The sequence below is a fragment of the Carassius carassius genome, chromosome 9 (genome assembly GCF_963082965.1).
Source record: "Carassius carassius chromosome 9, fCarCar2.1, whole genome shotgun sequence".
Taxonomy (NCBI): Eukaryota; Metazoa; Chordata; class Actinopteri; order Cypriniformes; family Cyprinidae; genus Carassius; species Carassius carassius.
Window position 1 is genome coordinate 3424794 of NC_081763.1, and position 12148 is coordinate 3436941.

Sequence of the window (12148 nt, forward strand, 5' to 3'; positions counted from 1 at the left end):
GGAGTGATGTGATGGAGGACCTCTGATTTGATGAACCTCTTCAGCAGGCTCTGAGAAGACATACAATGCAATCAGAATCAGGTTTTATTGCCAAGCATGTGTGAGAATACAATTTGTCTCTGGTTCTTAACTACTCTCTAATGACACAAAAAATACATCTAGACACATTTAGACCCACTGAAGGTGAATTCAAATAGAAACAATATACACTGTAATCTACGGCAGCTATTCATTACCTTGATGAGCACAGTCAAATCTTGACTGATGAATGGCAGCACAGGCTCATCTGTTTGGTACTTTGTCAGAAACGGGGTGAAGGTCTTGGAAAGTGCCATAAAGAAATGGAACTAGCCATGATAAGAGGGTCGTTCCTCGCCCCAGCAAGACAGTCAAAGGATGATGTTCTAGGATTTGGAAGCTTTTTCTGGGTAACTGCATCCACATACATTTCTATATGTGGCCATATTTCAATGGCTCTGTTCACCACTGGTAGATTTTCAATCCAGCGATGTCCACAGAATGGCAATGGAAAGACAGATGACTTTGTTAACGTGGTGAAGTCTTCTCTTCGGGGCAGGGGTGTTGTGGAATACTGTATGCAGTGCTTGAAGCACCTTATCTAGCTGCCAGACACTGAATCCACCTTTAAATGCATTGTGAAGTGTATGCAGCCCACAGCTACCCACTACAATCAGTTGTGAACCACCAAATGCCTCTGCATGCTCCTGCTGGAGATGTTCAAAAAGCTTCCAATTCACATTTGGGCCATCCATCGAGACTGAAATCATGTTTCTCAGGTCAAGGTCCTGCACACACTCCTGGAAAATAGAAAAAAGGCATTAGGGACATGACAGTCTAGGTCACAAAAAAAATCTAGATGTGAAGAAGCATTTACACCACTAGGCAACTTGTGTGACAAGCCTACAGCCACCTTTAATTAGCGTGGGATAGCCTATACCAAGATGCCAGGAGGTAAACACAACCCTATTCTAAATAGGTTATGACATACGGGTGATTCTTTAATTGGAGATACATTTGAAGTCCGAAGCCATTTATTTTTAACAGCTTTACCAAAATTTTACTCCAAAAACACATTTTTATTTTTTTAAATTCTTTTTAAGAGTCACAAAATGTTAGAGTGTAAAACTAGAAAATATTTTATTTTAAAAGCTATTTCATGATGTTGAAAGTCATGATATCATACTGTCCTTAGTGGGTGGTACTTTTTTCAAACAAGGGTAAAATATGCATTAAACATGTTTTAAATTACAAATTTCAGGTTGGGGTTTTAATTATTTTTGTTTATAAATTATTATTGGTGACAGTTTCCAAATGATGCTAAATTAATTTGTTTAAAAGTAACTTTTATTGTTGAAAAATACCAATCCACAAATCCTGTGTCAATTCTGTTACTACATGTTATTGTCTCTTTAAATTATGCTTATCTGTCGCATCAGTATCCTAAGCAACGCAAGATGATGTCACTTCCCTTTTGGTATTAAACTCTGAAGAACTAGGAGGTATGTGTTTTGTTCTCTCTGAAGCCATGTAATCTTACAGGCACTTGCACCAAGAGTTCTTATATAATATGTCAAAACTGTTTCAACAATCTCATAGGGAAAGCAAAGTTCAAAGCTATTAACAAAAGCAGGTATTAAAAGTTTTTAAAATCATCTTTAGTATCAGGCCATGTGCTCTTAGCCTTTATGCTAGCATGTGGTGCTATTAGTAAAAAATGCTAAAAATGTCAACTCTGTTATTGTCAATTCTGTTACCAAGGTACGGTAACAGAATTGACCAATGTCCATCTCTTGGTTTTCACACTGCCCCTGCCTTGGTTACAATCACACAATGATGCAAACAGACACAAAAAGGCATAATGGGTGTTTATAGCCACACACACACACACACACACACACAGAAACGCAGAGCGGACGCATTAGCTAACAGTGGGAAAGATGTGCCAAATGCACAAAAACTTTTTCAAGCATTGGTGGATGCACCATCATCCAGTGAAGCTGTTCTACATTGAAGAACATGCCATTATCGCAATGGAGGTGATGCCAAAGTCACTTCCTGTCGTACCCTTCACCATAAAAATCCACCAAGTGGTCACGGTCTTCCCATATCAGCTAATTTACCGGGATGTGAGTTGCTCCTGTTCCACTCAGCAAAAGTTGGTGTGCCAGTGCCACCAAACAAAGACATTCAAGTTCCCTGCTGATCCTCTCACATTAAATGGAAAGCAGAGAGTTGGATAAGAGAGAGCCGTTGGAGAAGAGAGAGCCGTTGGAGAAGAGAGAGCCGTTGGAGAAGAGAGAGCCGTTGGAGAAGAGAGAGCCGCTGGAGAAGAGAGAGCCATTGGAGAAGAGAGAGCCGTTGGAGAAGAGAGAGCCGTTGGAGAAGAGAGCCGTTGGATAAGAGAGAGCCGTTGGAGAAGAGAGAGCCATTGGAGAAGAGAGAGCCGTTGGAGAAGAGAGAGCCGCTGGAGAAGAGAGCCGTTGGATAAGAGAGAGCCGTTGGAGAAGAGAGAGCCATTGGAGAAGAGAGAGCCGTTGGAGAAGAGAGAGCCGCTGGAGAAGAGAGAGCTGTTGAAGAGAGAGATGAAGACCAACAGACAGACATACACTGGGAGAGCCAGGATGTGGTTGGACAATGGTGTGTCCTCACATATGACCATAATATCTATCCTGGTACCATCCTGGAGGTCAATGAGACTCAAGTGAGGGTCAAGTGCATGCACCAAATAGGAAAAAATAGATTCTTTTGGCCTGGTCATGAAGATGTTCATTGGTACCCACATGAGGACATCCTCAGATTAATTCCACCTCCGACCAAGGTTGCGACACGGCATGTAGAGATCCAGAGGGATATCCCTTACGAAAAATAACCATGATTTTATTATAGTAAAACTGTAGTAACCCATGGTTTTTTGGCATGTTGACTACCATTTGTATAACCACAGATTTACTACAAATACCATGGTTAAACTACGGTTAATATAGCAAAACCATGGTTAATTTGTGGTTACCATGGTTAAACTATAGTAACCATGGTTTTTTGGTTTTATTTGTAGTAAAACCATGGTTAATTTTCGTAAGGGATCTGGTCGAGTATTTCTCAAGAACTCAGCAGTTATTTTCTTGTTATAGGCATGTTCTGGTTGGTTTGGGTCAATTCTGTTACCCCCGTCAATTCTGTTGCCAGATGTGTCAATTCTGTTTTTAGTCTTTCATCTTGAATATTAATGAGATAATACATTGAAATATCAAACTACTTAATATTGTTATTTTTATATTGTGCAAGAGTAAGATATATGTTATAGTTTTATCTCTACCCTGTAATGTTCAAGTAATTTGATAAAAAAACAAGTGCACCCTTTGGATAATCCACTATTGCCTGGGGGTGAATCTAATTTTGAAGTTGTATAAATATGACATTTAATATCTGTTTTAAAGGCCTGAATAAAAGGACTACATGACAAATGAAACTAAAAAGATTTATCTTTTTTTGATGTACTGTTACTTCTATATATTTGGTTGTTCGTCCGTAACAGAATTGACGAGAAAAACTATGAACAGGTGATATTTTGATAAAATAGAGAAAATAATAAACTATCTGTATTTGTATAGCACTGAATATATAAACTTTAAAGTGTTTTCAAGGTAATTCTTAAACAATGGTTCTGTATGACAACCTTTTTTTTTTTTTTTATTGAAATGCAAAATGTATCTCCAATTATAGAATCACCCATACATGTGATAGCTGGTCGATGAGCTTTTTGAAAAAAAAAAAAAAGAAAACAAGATGCCTTCATCTCAAAATAAAGTTTAATATAATAACTATCAGGAGGAGCCCTATCATCATAAATGGTCCTCCTAACCGAACAAATCTGCTTAGCACAACACAGCAGTCCGACCACTGTTCTGCTGCTATGATGTTGGACAGGATAAGTATATATTAAAAAAGAAAAAAGAAAATCCACAACAAAACAAACCAACCAATTGAACCAATGGAACCTACTGACTTAAATGACTTACAATTGCTTTTCTAAAATGCTTATATACCTTTCATGGTTTCATTTAACCCTTTGATGCATAGTGTGCACTACAGTATTGACCAATTTAAAGGTTTTCTAATATATGCATGGATGTGGTAGCCTGGTAATATGGATGTGGATGGTATCTTTGCAAAGTTCTCACTTCAATGGAAATCAGTGACTCATCCAATATTTCGCCACTCACTGGAGAGTAAATAAATATATTATAAAACTGTGTGTGTATTATATATATATATATATATATATATATATATATATATACATACAAACACACACATTTACATACACATACATTGTAATTATCATGTTGCCTTAGCGATTAACAGGACTAGAAAATTATACAGCTGTGTTTTTATAGAATATCTATATCATATAAATATGACACCATATTATTTTATGAATGGCTTTATATAAAAGATTTTTTTTTAAACTAAATAAATTAAAAAGTCGAATAAGTTTAAGATTAAGAAAAGCATCACTCAACATCTGTAGATGTTAAATGTATGTGAAAAAACGTGGTGTTTAATAACTCATGCATCAGAGGGTTAAGGAAGCTACAACCGGAATCGTAGGCCTAATATTATTCATAACTAGCCGGGTTTGGCCAATACATATTTTCTATCCGAATAGTTAACAGACAATAAAGCACTTACTTTGAAATGATGTAGTAGGTCCTGAGCAGTCGCATGTCCCAAAAATTGTGAGCCGTAGAATCTCGACTGAACATGGTTGCTTTCCAGAACCGTACGTGTAGGTCGAGTTGCTTATTCTTCGTGGTATGGTTTAAGCTCTCGTCAAACATGACGACAAATGGCCCACTGGACTGGACTTCAGCTATAAGTTCTTTTTTAAAATACCAGGCCAGGCCGAATGCTGCCACGTATCGGCTTTTATCTTTCCCACAAGAGAAAGACTGAGCAAGCACGGAGTCAGGAAACATTGCCTTAAAAATGTCATTGATTCCGTCATTTGACCTGTACGATTGATGGCTCGTCACAGTCCTCAGCACCCAAATTAACGTTACTTCTGCCCTCAGTGTCGGAGTAGAGCCAAATGTTGTTTGGATGTCTGACGATGCCTGTGCTTGTTGAGCTGGCTGTGTCCTCGCACCCTCTTTTCCGTTAGCAGTGGCGGTACAAAAGTCATTTATTTGAGGCTGATGTTGGCGGGTTGTAGCAAAAGCTACGTGTTTCCCGCTCTGCATGTGAGACTCCAGCGCTTTGATCCCCATTGTACCCAACTTAAACTGTTTACAGCAAACCGGACAGTAAGCCTCGCTGTCATCTTTGGGCACCGCTTTCAGCCACCACGAGAAACTTGGATTTTCGAGCCATTTGTCGCTAAATTTACATTTACCCATATTTGCTTGCCTTGTCTCGAGACTACGCCGACTAAATCCAGATAATTCAGTAAAATGCACCGCTGGGGTCAGGGTTGCCAGATCTGACTGACAGTTTCCAGCTCAAACACGACGTTAAACCCGCCCAAATCATGAAAAGCCCAATTTGGCGGAATATCTGGCAACACTGAGGCTTTGTCAAGCAAGCGCGTACCTAGCAACATAACAGATTTAGAACCTGCGCAGGAGATTCTCCTCAAAACGAAAAACGTTTTCTTTTCAAAGTGTAAAAAAAAACATTTTAATGATGGAAAAAATCTTTGTAAAATTAAGATGAAAACTTAAGACCCTTGGATTCAGATTTAAGACAAATTAAGACATTTTAAGGCCTTATTTTAGGAAAACGGAATTTAAGACTTTTTAAGACTTTTTAAGGACCCGCGGCCACCCTGCAAAACAAACATATCATTGTCCTCCTCAAAAATCAACAGTTTCTTGTTTTTCTTTAGCATTAGTTGATGACTAGTGCATCTTTGAGCGTACGTACATGAGTGCTTATTTGTGTTTGGTGTAGCATGCAGGTAATGTCTTCCCCTCCAGAGATACTCCTAGGACTATTGGACCAGCGCCTTTACTTTCTCTTAATTATGTTCTCTTCATTGTGATCAAAATGCATCTGTTATTTCTGTGCCTCCTTTGAGCAGCTATAGACCTTTATCAGTAATCACAACAGTCAACCCCTCTGGAGGAGTCTAAGGGTATTTTTGGGGCCTGGAGAAGTTTTGCATTTGTGCTTTTTTCAGTTTCTTATAAATATCTAAATGGGTAGTCTAATCTCACTGTAATCAGCACAAACTGGGCTATAATAATATGTAAAATGCATGCCAATGTCAATGTCACCTTTATTTATATAGCGCTTTAAACAAAATACATTGCGTCAAAGCAACTGAACAACATTCATTAGGAAAACAGTGTCAATAATGCAAAAATGATAGTTAAAGGCAGTTCATCATTGGATTCAGTTATGTCATCTCTGTTCAGTTAAATAGTGTCTGTGCATTTATTTGCAATCAAGTCAACGATATCGCTGTAGATGAAGTGTCCCCAACTAAGCAAGCCTGAGGCGACAGCGGCAAGGAACCGAAACTCCATCGGTGACAGAATGGAGAAAAAAACCTTGGGAGAAACCAGGCTCAGTTGGGGGGCCAGTTCTCCTCTGACCAGACGAAACCAGTAGTTCAATTCCAGACTGCAGCAAAGTCAGATTGTGCAGAAGAATCATCTGTTTCCTGTGGTCTTGTCCTGGTGCTCCTCTGAGACAAGGTCTTTACAGGGGATCTGTATCTGGGGCTCTAGTTGTCCTGGACTCCGCTGTCTTTCAGGGATGTAGAGGTCCTTTCTAGGTGCTGATCCACCATCTGGTCTGGATACGTACTGGATCCGGGTGACTGCATAGGTTGTTATGGGAAGTGTTTCCGGTTCCGGTTTACCTAATTAATGCAGCCTAAAAATCCTTTAACGGATTTGGATAATAAAAGCATATTAGTATGTTATGTGTATGCCAGGTTAAAGAGATGGGTCTTTAATCTAGATTTAAACTGCAAGAGTGTGTCTGCCTCCCGAACAATGTTAGGTAGGTTATTCCAGAGTTTGGGCGCCAAATAGGAAAAGGATCTGCCGCCCGCAGTTGATTTTGATATTCTAGGTATTATCAAATTGCCTGAGTTTTGAGAACGTAGCGGACGTAGAGGATTATAATGTAAAAGGAGCTCATTCAAATACTGAGGTGCTAAACCATTCAGGGCTTTATAGGTAATAAGCAATATTTTAAAATCTATGCGATGCTTGATAGGGAGCCAGTGCAGTGTTGACAGGACCGGGCTAATATGGTCATACTTCCTGGTTCTAGTAAGAACTCTTGCTGCTGCATTTTGGACTAGCTGTAGTTTGTTTACTAAGCGTGCAGAACAACCACCCAATAAAGCATTACAATAATCTAACCTTGAGGTCATAAATGCATGGATTAACATTTCTGCATTTGACATTGAGAGCATAGGCCGTAATTTAGATATATTTTTGAGATGGAAAAATGCAGTTTTACAAATGCTAGAAACGTGGCTTTCTAAGGAAAGATTGCGATCAAGTAGCACACCTAGGTTCCTAACTGATGACGAAGAATTGACAGAGCAACCATCAAGTCTTAGACAGTGTTCTAGGTTATTACAAGCAGAGTTTTTAGGTCCTATAATTAACACCTCTGTTTTTTCAGAATTTAGCAGTAAGAAATTACTCGTCATCCAGTTTTTTATATCGACTATGCAATCCATTAGTTTTTCAAATTGGTGTGTTTCACCGGGCTGCGAAGAAATATAGAGCTGAGTATCATCAGCATAACAGTGAAAGCTAACACCATGTTTCCTGATGATATCTCCCAAGGGTAACATATAAAGCGTGAAGAGTAGCGGCCCTAGTACTGAGCCTTGAGGTACTCCATACTGCACTTGTGATCGATAGGATACATCTTCATTCACTGCTACGAACTGATGGCGGTCATATAAGTACGATTTAAACCATGCTAATGCACTTCCACTGATGCCAACAAAGTGTTCTAGTCTATGCAAAAGAATGTTGTGGTCAATTGTGTCAAACGCAGCACTAAGATCCAATAAAACTAATAGAGAGATACACCCACGATCAGATGATAAGAGCAGATCATTTGTAACTCTAAGGAGAGCAGTCTCAGTACTATGATACGGTCTAAATCCTGACTGGAAATCCTCACATATACCATTTTTCTCTAAAAAGGAATATAATTGTGTGGATACCACCTTTTCTAGTATCTTGGACAGAAAAGGGAGATTCGAGATTGGTCTATAATTAACTAGTTCTTTGGGGTCAAGTTGTGGTTTTTTGATGAGAGGCTTAATAACAGCCAGTTTGAAGGTTTTGGGGACATGTCCTAATGACAATGAGGAATTAATAATAGTCAGAAGAGGATCTATGACTTCTGGAAGCACCTCTTTCAGGAGCTTAGATGGTATAGGGTCTAACATACATGTTGTTGGTTTAGATGATTTAACAAGTTTATACAATTCTTCCTCTCCTATAGTAGAGAATGAGTGGAACTGTTCCTCAGGGGGTCTATAGTGCACTGTCTGATGTGATACTGTAGCTGACGGCTGAATGGTTGCAATTTTATCTCTAATAGTATCGATTTTAGAAGTAAAGTAGTTCATAAACTCATTACTGCTGTGGTGTTGGGAAATGTCAACACTTGTTGAGGCTTTATTTTTCGTTAATTTAGCCACTGTATTGAATAAATACCTGGGGTTATGTTTGTTTTCTTCTAAAAGAGAAGAAAAGTAATCGGATCTAGCAGTTTTTAATGCTTTTCTGTAGGATATGTTACTTTCCCGCCAAGCAATACGAAATACCTCTAGTTTTGTTTTCCTCCAGCTGCGCTCCATTTTTCGGGCTGCTCTCTTTAGGGTGCGAGTATGCTCATTATACCATGGTGTCAAACTGTTTTCCTTAACCTTCCTTAAGCGTAAAGGAGCAACTTTATTTAAAGTGCTAGAAAAGAGAGAGTCCATAGTTTCTGTTACATCATCAAGTTGTTCTGAGGTTTTGGATATGCTAAGGAATTTGGATACATCAGGAAGAAAACTTAAAAAGCAGTCTTTTGTGTTAGAAGTGATGGTTCTTCCATACTTGTAACAAGAAGTAGAATTTACAATTTTGGCTATATGAATTTTGCAAAGAACTAAATAATGATCTGAGATATCATCACTTGGCTGAATAATTTCAACACCATCAACATCAATTCCATGTGACAGTATTAATTCTAGAGCATGATTTCGACAATGAGTAGGTCCTGAAACGTGTTGTCCAACACCAATAGAGTTCAGAATGTCTATAAATGCTGATCCCAATGCATCGTTTTCATTATCAACATGGATATTAAAATCAACAACTATTAAAACTTTATCTGCAGCCAGAACTAACTCAGATGTAAAATCACCAAACTCTTTAATAAAGTCTGTATGGTGCCCTGGTGGCCTGTATACAGTAGCCAGTACAAACATAACAGGGGATTTATCATTAACATTTGTTTCATTTGCATGCATGTACATGATTGTGTTTTTGAGGAAAAAAAATGTTATGCGTCGTTAATGAAAAACTAAAAATGTTAAGTCACTTGAATAAGGCAATAAAACACATACAGAACAATGGTTCCCGGGATTTTTGAGAACTGGAGCTTGTAGCCTAGAATTTTTCTTTCTAAATTATGTGAAAATCATCTTGTTTACTCACTCACAGAAAACAATATATTGATTTACATTTTCTAAGACACTTTTTGTTGGTAAAAGTCATATGCGAGTAGGCGTCAACTATCATGAATCATTGTGATTTACACCTGAGAAGACAAAGACCTGCATAATGAGCTGCATAATGAGCTGCATAATGAGCTGCATAATGAGCCGCATAATGAGCTGCATAATGAGCCGTTCAGTCATCTGTGCCACTGAGAGTGAGGAGTTACAAGAAAGAATGTGAGAACAAAATAAATCTATATAATTTTATGTTTGTAGTTTATTTAGAATATATTTAATTATCCCACAACGTAATTTAATATCCACTTGGGGGAGCAGTTAAACAGTTTATTAGAAACAATCAAAGCTGACTTTCAAACTAATTGTTTTGCATCATTAATCCAGTCACACAATCCTTCAAAAATCCTTTTAACAATCTTATTTTCTACAAAAAAAACATTTATTGTTGTTATTATTATCATTATTATTATTATTATTATTAATGTTGAAAAGAGCTGATAATTTTTTTTAGTTTTTTTAGGGGGAATAAATTGAAAGAACAGCATTGTTTTTACATTTGTTAGCCTACAGTTATTTATTTGTTACATTATTATTATTTACATCAAGCTTTTGAATGGTATAGTATTGTATATTGTTATTGAAACTTCATAATGTTTCACTTGATTATACATTTAGTCAAGAATTATAGTTTGGAAAAAGTCTTTGGAAAAAGTCTAACTAGTAAAATGTTTACACGTTATGTGAAAACTAGTACAAGTATATAAATAAATAAAAAGAGACTTACTCATGTTTATGATCTCTGCTGAATAAAGTGCTTCATTCTTTTTTCTGAGGAAATCCATTTCTCAAATCCTCAACCACATCACATCTTTTTGGGGTGAATTATGTCTTATTCCTCTCATCTGCGGCACTTGTTTAGTTTAAAAGTAGACATGTCAGGCTTTCTATAGATATCTCTCTCATGTATTTTCGTTGAGTATTCATGGAGTTACAGTTCATTTTAATGACGTGTTTGTAAATGAAGATCAGCGCAGACAAAGGCTGCAGACAGCACACCTTGTTTGTTATCTTTATTTTATAAGTGCACAAAGTTTTGTTGTTATTATGTCTGTATCCAAAAAAAGTAGACCCTTTACAGATTCGATTGATGTATTGCTCTTATCTGTACGATTAAAACTGAAGGTGTAATTTAAGTAATTCTCGGGTATATCAGGAGAAAATGACTCAAAACGCGTATCCGCGTTAATCGACTCCAGAGTATATATACAACCCTACCCAGCTATCTGGACCGTGATTGGGTAAGACTCAGTCAGCCCCGATTACTGTTGGCACTGTTGGTGTGAGAGGGCCAGGTGATAATGCTCAGGGATGTGGAGGCATTAGTGCCATTAGCATATAAACAGAGGAGACAATCAGCTGGCCAGACGCTGCTGGGGGAACTGTGGGATGTGGGGATTCTTTAAAACGAGTCACTTTGATTGGGATTGGTTTGCTTTAAGATTATGTAGCTTGAAAAATAATCAGGGATATTTTTTTTTACACATAGACATTTAGTGCTAGAAAGATTATAAAAGTATTAAAAACGATTTGTGTTGTATTCAAAGTCTTCTGAAGTCATACAATAAGTTTATGTGAAAAGTTTTAACATTGAGGTATTAATTACTGAAAATAATTCCACTCCATAAACACAGTCATCATAAAATACAGCTGAATTTGAGTTTGAGATAAAAGACATCAAAACTGACGTGATAAATATCTCTGTCCACAGCGTCTGTGTGTTGATGCAAAGGTATCTTAATGAAACCAATGAAATACCCTGCACATGGAAAAACTGCACTAAATGGGCAAACTAAAAATTGTTCTAAATAAATGTGACTTATAGTCCAGTGCGACTTATATATGTTTTTTCCTCATCATGACGTATTTTTGGACTGATGCGACTTATACTCAGGTGCGACTTATAGTCCAAAAAATATGGTAGGCCTATCTTAAAAAAAAGAAATTTTAATTCAATGAATAACTTTTTTCTGTAACTTGACGTCTAATGTTACATAAGTAACTTGAACAACTACCAGAATTAACATTACATTAACAAAATGCTGGAAAACTCTTGTTCGGTGTTAATTCATGTTAGCTAATGCATTAAGTTATCTAAACAATTACAACCTTATTGTAAAGTTTTGCCATCATATGCACATGCACACACACAGCCTACATCATACACATCATTTTTCTTATTCATATTGAATGTATTTGTTTAACTTACACATTAACGCAATCAGCGATATTTTTTCAAATCACTCTTGCTTTGGCAGCAGAAACAGTACACCGTTACCATAAACGTTGGGGTGTTCAAAATCTCCAGTGTGCATACGGAGTATTCACTTACCTAGATGCAAATTAATGCAGTAAAGG